Genomic DNA, 11,189 nt, shown 5'->3' on the forward strand with positions numbered 1-11,189 from the left:
AATTTAGGTCATAATTAAAGTATATTTTCAATTTTCTGTCTATTGCTCATAACCAGCCAGAGCACTAATTCATACAAGTTGAAAAATCATTAATATTGGTTATTATAAAAGTATATTTTCAAATTCAAGTTTATTGCTCATCACCAGCCAGAGCACTAATTAATACAAGTTGAAAAATCATAAATTTCGGTCATAATTAAAGTATATTTTCAATTTTCTGTCTATTGCTCATAACCAGCCAGAGCACTTATTCATACAGGTTGAAAAATCATTAATATTGGTTATTATCAAAGTATATTTTCAAATTCAAGTCTATTGCTCATCACCAGCCAGAGCACTAATTCATACGAGTTGAAAAATCATTAATACTGGTTATTATCAAAGTATATTTTCAATTTTCTGTCTATTGCTCATATCCAGCCAGAGCACTAATTCATACAGGTTGAAAAATCATTAATATTGTTTATTATCAAAGTATATTTTCAATTTCAAGTCTTTTGCTCATCACCAGCCAGAGCACTTATCAATACAAGTTGAAAAATCATTAATTTAGGTCATAATTAAAGAATATTTTCAATTTTCTGTCTATTGCTCATAACCAGCCAGAACACTTATTCATACAGGTTGAAAAATCATTAATACTGGTTATTATCAAAGCATATTTTCAAATTCATGTCTATTGCTCATAACCAGCCAGAGCACTAATTAATACAAGTTGAAAAATCATTAATTTAGGTCATAATTAAAGAATATTTTCAATTTTCTGTCTATTGCTCATCACCAGTCAGAGCACTAATTCATACAAGTTGAAAAATCATTAATATTTTTTAATATCAAAGTATATTTTCAAATTCATGTCTATTGCTCATCACCAGCCAGAGCACTAATTCATAAAAGTTGAAAAATCATTAATTTAGGTCATAATTAAAGAATATTTTCAATTTTCTGTCTATTGCTCATAACCAGCCAGAGCACTAATTCATAAAAGTTGAAAAATCATTAATTTCGGTCATAATTAAAGTATATTTTCAATTTTCTGTCTATTGCTCATATCCAGCCAGAGCACTAATTCATAAAAGTTGAAAAATCATTAATTTCGGTCATAATTAAAGTATATTTTCAATTTTCTGTCTATTGCTCATAACCAGCCAGAGCACTAATTCATAAAAGTTGAAAAATCATTAATTTCGGTCATAATTAAAGTATATTTTCAATTTTCTGTCTATTGCTCATAACCAGCCAGAGCACTTATTCATACAGGTTGAAAAATCATTAATTTTGGTTATTATCAAAGTATATTTTCAAATTCATGTCTATTGCTCATCACCAGCCAGAGCACTAATTAATACAAGTTGAAAAATCATTAATTTAGGTCATAATTAAAGAATATTTTCAATTTTCTGTCTATTGCTCATAACCAGCCAGAGCACTTATTCATACAGGTTGAAAAATCATTAATACTGGTTATTATCAAAGTATATTTTCAAATTCATGTCTATTGCTCATCACCAGCCAGAGCACTAATTAATACAAGTTGAAAAATCATTAATTTAGGTCATAATTAAAGAATATTTTTAATTTTCTGTCTATTGCTCATAACCAGCCAGAGCACTAATTCATAAAAGTTGAAAAATCATTAATTTCAGTCATAATTAAAGTATATTTTCAATTTTCTGTCTATTGCTCATATCCAGCCAGAGCACTAATTCATAAAAGTTGAAAAATCATTAATTTCGATCATAATTAAAGTATATTTTCAATTTTCTGTCTATTGCTCATAACCAGCCAGAGCACTTATTCATACAGGTTGAAAAATCATTAATATTGTTTATTATCAAAGTATATTTTCAATTTCAGGTCTTTTGCTCATCACCAGCCAGAGCACTTATCAATACAAGTTGAAAAATCATTAATTTAGGTCATAATTAAAGAATATTTTCAATTTTCTGTCTATTGCTCATAACCAGCCAGAACACTTATTCATACAGGTTGAAAAATCATTAATACTGGTTATTATCAAAGTTTATTTTCAAATTCATGTCTATTGCTCATCACCAGCCAGAGCACTAATTAATACAAGTTGAAAAATCATTAATTTAGGTCATAATTAAAGAATATTTTCAATTTTCTGTCTATTGCTCATCACCAGTCAGAGCACTAATTCATACAAGTTTAAAAATCATTAATATTTTTTATTATCAAAGTATATTTTCAAATTCATGTCTATTGCTCATCACCAGCCAGAGCACTAATTCATAAAAGTTGAAAAATCATTAATTTAGGTCATAATTAAAGAATATTTTCAATTTTCTGTCTATTGCTCATAACCAGCCAGAGCACTAATTCATAAAAGTTGAAAAATCATTAATTTCGGTCATAATTAAAGTATATTTTCAATTTTCTGTCTATTGCTCATATCCAGCCAGAGCACTAATTCATAAAAGTTGAAAAATCATTAATTTTGGTCATAATTAAAGTATATTTTCAATTTTCTGTCTATTGCTCATAACCAGCCAGAGCACTAATTCATAAAAGTTGAAAAATCATTAATTTCAGTCATAATTAAAGTATATTTTCAATTTTCTGTCTATTGTCCATATCCAGCCAGAGCACTAATTCATAAAAGTTGAAAAATCATTAATTTCGGTCATAATTAAAGTATATTTTCAATTTTCTGTCTATTGCTCATAACCAGCCAGAGCACTAATTCATAAAAGTTGAAAAATCATTAATTTCGGTCATAATTAAAGTATATTTTCAATTTTCTGTCTATTGCTCATATCCAGCCAGAGCACTAATTCATAAAAGTTGAAAAATCATTAATTTCGTTCATAATTAAAGTATATTTTCAATTTTCTGTCTATTGCTCATATCCAGCCAGAGCACTAATTCATAAAAGTTGAAAAATCATTAATTTCGGTCATAATTAAAGTATATTTTCAATTTTCTGTCTATTGCTCATAACCAGCCAGAGCACTTATTCATACAGGTTGAAAAATCATTAATTTTGGTTATTATCAAAGTATATTTTCAAATTCAAGTCTATTGCTCATCACCAGCCAGAGCACTAATTCATACGAGTTTAAAAATCATTAATACTGGTTATTATCAAAGTATATTTTCAAATTCATGTCTATTGCTCATCACCAGCCAGAGCACTAATTAATACAAGTTGAAAAATCATTAATTTAGGTCATAACTAAAGAATATTTTCAATTTTCTGTCTATTGCTCATAACCAGCCAGAGCACTAATTCATAAAAGTTGAAAAATCATTAATTTCGGTCATAATTAAAGTATATTTTCAATTTTCTGTCTATTGCTCATAACCAGCCAGAGCACTAATTCATAAAAGTTGAAAAATCATTAATTTCGGTCATAATTAAAGTATATTTTCATTTGTCTGTCTATTGCTCATAACCAGCCAGAGCACTAATTCATACGAGTTGAAAAATCGTTAATACTGGTTATTATCAAAGTATATTTTCAATTTTCTGTCTATTGCTCATATCCAGCCAGAGCACTAATTCATACAGGTTGAAAAATCATTAATATTGTTTATTATCAAAGTATATTTTCAATTTCAGGTCTTTTGCTCATCACCAGCCAGAGCACTAATTAATACAAGTTGAAAAATCATTAATTTAGGTCATAATTAAAGAATATTTTCAATTTTCTGTCTATTGCTCATAACCAGCCAGAGCACTAATTCATAAAAGTTGAAAAATCATTAATTTAGGTCATAATTAAAGAATATTTTCAATTTTCTGTATATTGCTCATAACCAGCCAGAGCACTAATTCATAAAAGTTGAAAAATCATTAATTTCGGTCATAATTAAAGTATATTTTCAATTTTCTGTCTATTACTCATAACCAGCCAGAGCACTAATTCATAAAAGTTGAAAAATCATTAATTTCGGTCATAATTAAAGTATATTTTCAATTTTCTGTCTATTGCTCATAACCAGCCAGAGCACTAATTCATACGAGTTGAAAAATCATTAATACTGGTTATTATCAAAGTATATTTTCAATTTTCTGTCTATTGCTCATATCCAGCCAGAGCACTAATTCATACAGGTTGAAAAATCATTAATATTGTTTATTATCAAAGTATATTTTCAATTTCAGGTCTTTTGCTCATCACCAGCCAGAGCACTAATTAATACATGTTGAAAAATCATTAATTTAGGTCATAATTAAAGAATATTTTCAATTTTCTGTCTATTGCTCATAACCAGCCAGAGCACTAATTCATAAAAGTTGAAAAATCATTAATTTAGGTCATAATTAAAGTATATTTTCAATTTTCTGTCTATTGCTCATAACCAGCCAGAGAACTAATTCATAAAAGTTGAAAAATCATTAATTTCGGTCATAATTAAAGTATATTTTCAATTTTCTGTCTATTGCTCATATCCAGCCAGAGCACTAATTCATAAAAGTTGAAAAATCATTAATTTCAGTCATAATTAAAGTATATTTTCAATTTTCTGTCTATTGCTCATAACCAGCCAGAGCACTAATTCATAAAAGTTGAAAAATCATTAATTTCGGTCATAATTAAAGTATATTTTCAATTTTCTGTCTATTGCTCATAACCAGCCAGAGCACTAATTCATAAAAGTTGAAAAATCATTAATTTCGGACATAATTAAAGTATATTTTCAATTTTCTGTCTATTGCTCATAACCAGCCAGAGCACTAATTAATACAAGTTGAAAAATCATTAATTTAGGTCATAATTAAAGAATATTTTCAATTTTCTGTCTATTGCTCATAACCAGCCAGAGCACTAATTCATAAAAGTTGAAAAATCATTAATTTCGGTCATAATTAAAGTATATTTTCAATTTTCTGTCTATTGCTCATAACCAGCCAGAGCACTTATTCATACAGGTTGAAAAATCATTAATTTTGGTTATTATCAAAGTATATTTTCAAATTCAAGTCTATTGCTCATCACCAGCCAGAGCACTAATTCATACAAGTTGAAAAATCATTAATTCAGGTCATAATTAAAGAATATTTTCAATTTTCTGTCTATTGCTCATCACCAGCCAGAGCACTAATTAATACAAGTTGAAAAATCATTAATTTAGGTCATAATTAATATTTTCAATTTTCTGTCTATTGCTCATAACCAGCCAGAGCACTTATTCATACAGGTTGAAAAATCATTAATACTGGTTATTATCAAAGTATATTTTCAAATTCATGTCTATTGCTCATCACCAGCCAGAGCACTAATTCATAAAAGTTGAAAAATCATAAATTTCGGTCATAATTAAAGTATATTTTCAATTTTCTGTCTATTGCTCATATCCAGCCAGAGCACTAATTCATACAGTTTGAAAAATCATTAATATTGTTTATTATCAAAGTATATTTTCAATTTCAGGTCTATTGCTCATCACCAGCCAGAGCACTTATCAATACAAGTTGAAAAATCATTAATTTAGGTCATAATTAAAGTATATTTTCAATTTTCTGTCTATTGCTCATAACCAGCCAGAGCACTTATTCATACAGGTTGAAAAATCATTAATTTTGGTTATTATCAAAGTGTATTTTCAAATTCATGTCTGTTGCTCATCACCAGCCAGAGCACTAATTAATACAAGTTGAAAAATCATTAATTTAGGTCATAATTAAAGAATATTTTCAATTTTCTGTCTATTGCTCATAACCAGCCAGAGCACTTATTCATACAGGTTGAAAAATCATTAATACTGGTTATTATCAAAGTATATTTTCAAATTCATGTCTATTGCTCATCACCAGCCAGAGCACTAATTCATAAAAGTTGAAAAATCATAAATTTCGGTCATAATTTAAGTATATTTTCAATTTTCTGTCTATTGCTCATATCCAGCCAGAGCACTAATTCATACAGTTTGAAAAATCATTAATATTGTTTATTATCAAAGTATATTTTCAATTTCAGGTCTATTGCTCATCACCAGCCAGAGCACTTATCAATACAAGTTGAAAAATCATTAATTTAGGTCATAATTAAAGTATATTTTCAATTATCTGTCTATTGCTCATAACCAGCCAGAGCACTTATTCATACAGGTTGAAAAATCATTAATTTTGGTTATTATCAAAGTATATTTTCAAATTCAAGTCTATTGCTCATCACCAGCCAGAGCACTAATTCATAAAAGTTGAAAAATCATTAATTTCGGTCATAATTAAAGTATATTTTCAATTTTCTGTCTATTGCTCATATCCAGCCAGAGCACTAATTCATACAGGTTGAAAAATCATTAATATTGTTTATTATCAAAGTATATTTTCAATTTCAGGTCTATTGCTCATCACCAGGCAGAGCACTTATCAATACAAGTTGAAAAATCATTAATTTAGGTCATAATTAAAGTATATTTTCAATTTTCTGTCTATTGCTCATCACCAGCCAGAGCACTAATTCATACGAGTTTAAAAATCATTAATTCTGGTTATTATCAAAGTATATTTTCAAATTCATGTCTATTGCTCATCACCAGCCAGAGCACTAATTAATACAAGTTGAAAAATCATTAATTTAGGTCATAATTAAAGAATATTTTCAATTTTCTGTCTATTGCTCATAACCAGCCAGAGCACTTATTCATACAGGTTGAAAAATCATTAATACTGGTTATTATCAAAGTATATTTTCAAATTCATGTCTATTGCTCATCACCAGCCAGAGCACTAATTCATAAAAGTTGAAAAATCATTAATTTCGGTCATAATTAAAGTATATTTTCAATTTTCTGTCTATTGCTCATATCCAGCCAGAGCACTAATTCATACAGGTTGAAAAATCATTAATATTGTTTATTATCAAAGTATATTTTCAATTTCAGGTCTATTGCGTATCACCAGCCAGTGCACTAATGCATACTGGTTAAAAAAATATTAATTTTGGTCATAACCAAAGTATATTTGGAATTGCATGCCTCCAGCTCATCACCAGCTATTTAATATTTTTTTTTGTTTATTGAAACTAATTAAAAGTTTCCAAATAAAACTTTATTTAGAAATTTATCATGAAGTTTGTAAGGAAAATTGAAAAGCACTTATTCTGCTTTGGAGCACTAGATCTCTTTTTTCTCTAAATTTTGATCCCAATAAATTCAAAATGATGCCATGTGTAACCCAGTCAAAATTTTGTATGGTAGTTTGTATGGAAATTTGTAGAGCACTAAATCTGCCTTTGGAGCACTAAATAGCACTATTTTTTCTCTAAATTCTGACCTCAAAAAATCCAAAATGGCGGCATGTGTAACCTGGCGTGAGTGTCAATATTTTGTATGGCAGTTTGTATGGAAATTTGAAGAGCACTTAATCTGCCCTTGGAGCACTTAATAGCACTTATTATTCTCTAAATTTTCACCCAAAAAAATTTAAAATGGCCCAAAAAAATCCAAAATGGCTGCATGTGTAACTAGGCGTGAGTGTCAATATTTTGTATGGGAGTTTGTATGGAAATTTGAAGAGCACTAAATCTGGCCTTGAAGCACTAAATAGCACTAATTATTCTCTAAATATTGGCGCCGGAAAAATCCAAAATGGCGGCATGTGTAACCTGGCGTGAGTGTCAATATTTTGTATGGGAGTTTGTATGGAAATTTGAAGAGCACTAAATCTGCCCTTAGAGCACTAAATAGCACTAATTTTTCTCTAAATTTTGACCCCAAAAAAATCCAAAATGGCGGCATGTGTAACCTGGCGTGAGTGTCAATATTTTGTATGGGAGTTTGTATGGAAATTTGAAGAGCACTAAATCTGCCCTTGGAGCACTAAATAGCACTAATTATTCTCTAAATATTGACCCCAAAAAAATCCAAAATGGCGGCATGTGTAACCTGGCGTGAGTGTCAATATTTTGTATGGGAGTTTGTATGGAAATTTGAAGAGCACTAAATCTGCCCTTGGAGCACTAAATAGCACTAATTATTCTCTAAATATTGACCCCAAAAAAATCCAAAATGGCGGCATGTGTAACCTGGCGTGAGTGTCAATATTTTGTATGGGAGTTTGTATGGAAATTTGAAGAGCACTAAATCTGCCCTTAGAGCACTAAATAGCACTAATTATTCTCTAAATATTGGCGCCGGAAAAATCCAAAATGGCGTCATGTGTAACCTGGCGTGAATAGACTACTTGAAGTTTAACAAAAGTTTGAAAAAAGTTTTTTTATTTATTGAATATGTTTTTTGCATCCATTAACCCCTCGGTCATTTTGGTTTGTTTTGGTTTTTTTACGTTTGTCTGCTTTTTAACTGGGCTACGGCCCAGTTATCGAGCGCCCAGTTAAAAAGCAGCCCAGTTAAACAACGCCCAGTTACCGAACAACTACTGTACCAGATTTTATGTGTTTTTCTTAAAGTACACATCAAACTAAACTTAAAAATGTCATAAAGTCAAAATCGCCCAAAACTGACATGGGACAATTATGCGTAGAACGGCAGTAAACATAATCTAGAAATCAACTTATGAGCACTGATGGTGTTGATCCCTAAAGCTCGACAAGCTGGAAGTCGCGCTGTTGATTATCTTATGCAGGTGAAGAAATCTGCCTTATTCAGGAGCTGCCGGGTCCAGGTTAGAAAATCTGTCAAGTTTTCTAAGAACTTGAACTGTGCTTGTGCTGGGCAGTGGTGGCGGTGTTTGCCTCAACATCTTATTCAGCGATGTTCAACATGTTTGTTGATAAAAAAGCTGCAATCTTTTTCGTTGAGTTCCTTTGAGCGAGCATGACCTTTGGATGTCTGAAGTCCTACATAAAAAAGCAACAAAAAAGAAACGTTTAAACCTACTACTCATGAAAAGCTTATTAAAAAAAACACCTGTATGTTTGAGTCCACCTGCATGAAGTAGTCCCAGCCCAAGATCGGCCGCTTGCGTTGATGAGTCCAGAACATCATTTGGCAACCGCGGCAGGAGTCGTTGGGTGCTAAAAAATTGAGGAAAAACAGAATGACAACTTGGCCATCTCTCGAGCAGAAACTTGTCCATTGATAATTTTCTGAATAACTTGAGATTGGAGTCCCCGGCCACCGATGGACAAATTTCTTCTGGAAGTTTGGCTTACCTTAAATTATATCCAGAAACTCCACGAACCGTAATTGCACTAAACGGTACAAAATATTTGAAAACTGGAAAAAATAATCAACAATAACACAAACAATTGCTACACATTGAAAAAGAATTATACAGAATCTCGCCGATTTGCCGCACGGTTACAAAAAATCCCACTTTTGGGAGTTCAGATATCCCACTTTTGCCAGTTCGCTGAAGCGAACTCGAAAAAGTGTGATTTCTCGAACTTGTGAAATGGTGAAAATCATAAAAAAACAAGATCGATTCATCGAACTCCCAAAAGTGTGATTTTGGACTTATCAAAATTTTTTGGAAACGTTTCAAGTTGTCATTTTTCTCGGGTTTTCGTGCTAAGACGGTTCACGGATCGGAACAGGTAAGTAAGTTCCGGGTTCCGGGTGAAATTTGGCCACCGTTGATCGGATTAATTCACTCGCAACGGTGGCCAAGTGAAGTCGGTCCTTCAAAGGACGGATTTTTACAAGAGAATCTGTTCCTCCGGAGGATGGATTGCCTTGCAATGTTGGCAGGAGGAACTAGTCCACCGGTGGACGGATTCCTGGGAAGAATGTCGGCCTAAGTTGGCAAGAGGAACTGGTCCACCGGTGGACAGATTCCTGGGCAATGTTTTGCAGGAGGAATCCGTCCACCGGTGAACGGATTCCCTTCCTAAGTTTTCAATAGGAAATGGTCCACCGGTGGACGGATTCCTGGGAAGAATGTCGGCCTAAGTTGGCAAGAGGAACTGGTCCACCGGTGGACAGATTCCTGGGCAATGTTTTGCAGGAGGAATCCGTCCACCGGTGAACGGATTCCCTTCCTAAGTTTTCAAGAGGAAATGGTCCACCGGTGGACGGATTCCTGGGAAGATTGCCGGCCTAAGTTGGCTAGAGGAAATGGTCCTCCGGTGGACGGATTCCTGAGAAGAATGTCGGCCTAAGTTGGCAAGAAGAACTGGTCCTCCGGTGAACGGATTCCCTTCCTAAGTTTTCAAGAGGAAATGGTCCACCGGTGGACGGATTCCTGTGAAGATTGCCGGCCTAAGTTGGCAAGAGGAACTGGTCCACCGGTGGACAGATTCCTGGGCAATGTTTTGCAGGAGGAATCCGTCCACCGGTGAACTGATTCCCTTCCTAAGTTGGCTAGAGGAAATGGTCCACCGGTGGACGGATTCCGGGGAAGATTGCCGGCCTAAGTTGGCATTCCTAGGCAATGTTTTGCAGGAGGAATCCGTCCACCAATGTTTTGCAGAAGGAATTCGTCCACCGGTGGACGGATTCCCTTCCTAAGTTTTCAAGAGGAAATGGTCCACCGGTGGACGGATTCCTGGGAAGAATGTCGGCCTAAGTTGGCAAGAGGAACTGGTCCGCCTGTACGACATGGATGTGAGCGTGCTGAAAGAAGAGCTAAAAACTCTTAAGTTGAACGTGATCGAAGTCTTCAAGATGACGAGACACAACAAAGACATCAAGTATCGTGATCAACTGTACCTGGTTCATCTCGAGAAAGGATCGACAACGCCGTCTGAGCTGAAAGCAGTTCGGGCAATTTTCAACATCATCGTGACTTGGGAACGTTATCGACCAGTGCACCGTGACGTGACGCAATGTTCGAACTGCTTGCAGTTTGGACATGGTGGAAGGAATTGTTTCATCAAGAGTCGTTGTGCAACCTGCGGAGGTGAGCACAAAACTCAAGCTTGCGAAACAATCAACGAGAACATCGAAGCGAAATGCTTCAATTGCGGCGGCGACCATTCTACCAAGAATCGAAGCTGCCCAAAACGAGCTGAGTTTGTAAAAATTCGGCAGCAAGCGACGACGAGGCACCAACCAAATCATCGCAAAACACCACCAGCATACACGGACGTGGATTTTCCTGCTTTGGCGTCACCTGCGGGAGCGGGATCTGTTCGAGTGGTTCCAAATCTGCAGCCAATGCCGTTGAATCAGCGGCAAAGAGTTGCAGGGAATACAACACCTCCAGGCTTCAGTCAGCAACCGAGGGGAAAACCAATCAACATCAACGGGTGAAGGCAGTAGTGACCTGTTTTCACCACAAGAACTTTTGAACATTTTCATCGAGATGACAA

The 11,189-nt window shown here is 33.6% G+C and overlaps 1 long non-coding RNA gene across 1 annotated transcript; it reads right to left on the bottom strand.

Moving 5' to 3' along the window:
• Positions 1-8,430: 8,430 nt before the first annotated feature.
• Positions 8,431-9,180, bottom strand: LOC119770209. The gene is made up of 3 exons (XR_005278714.1): positions 9,090-9,180; positions 8,845-8,951; positions 8,431-8,774 (listed from the first exon to the last, which is right to left on the bottom strand). It is a non-coding gene; the product is annotated as an uncharacterized LOC119770209 (long non-coding RNA).
• Between the last annotated feature and the right edge of the window lie 2,009 nt (positions 9,181-11,189).

This window comes from Culex quinquefasciatus, chromosome 3 (assembly GCF_015732765.1).
Source record: "Culex quinquefasciatus strain JHB chromosome 3, VPISU_Cqui_1.0_pri_paternal, whole genome shotgun sequence".
NCBI lineage: Eukaryota > Metazoa > Arthropoda > Insecta > Diptera > Culicidae > Culex > Culex quinquefasciatus.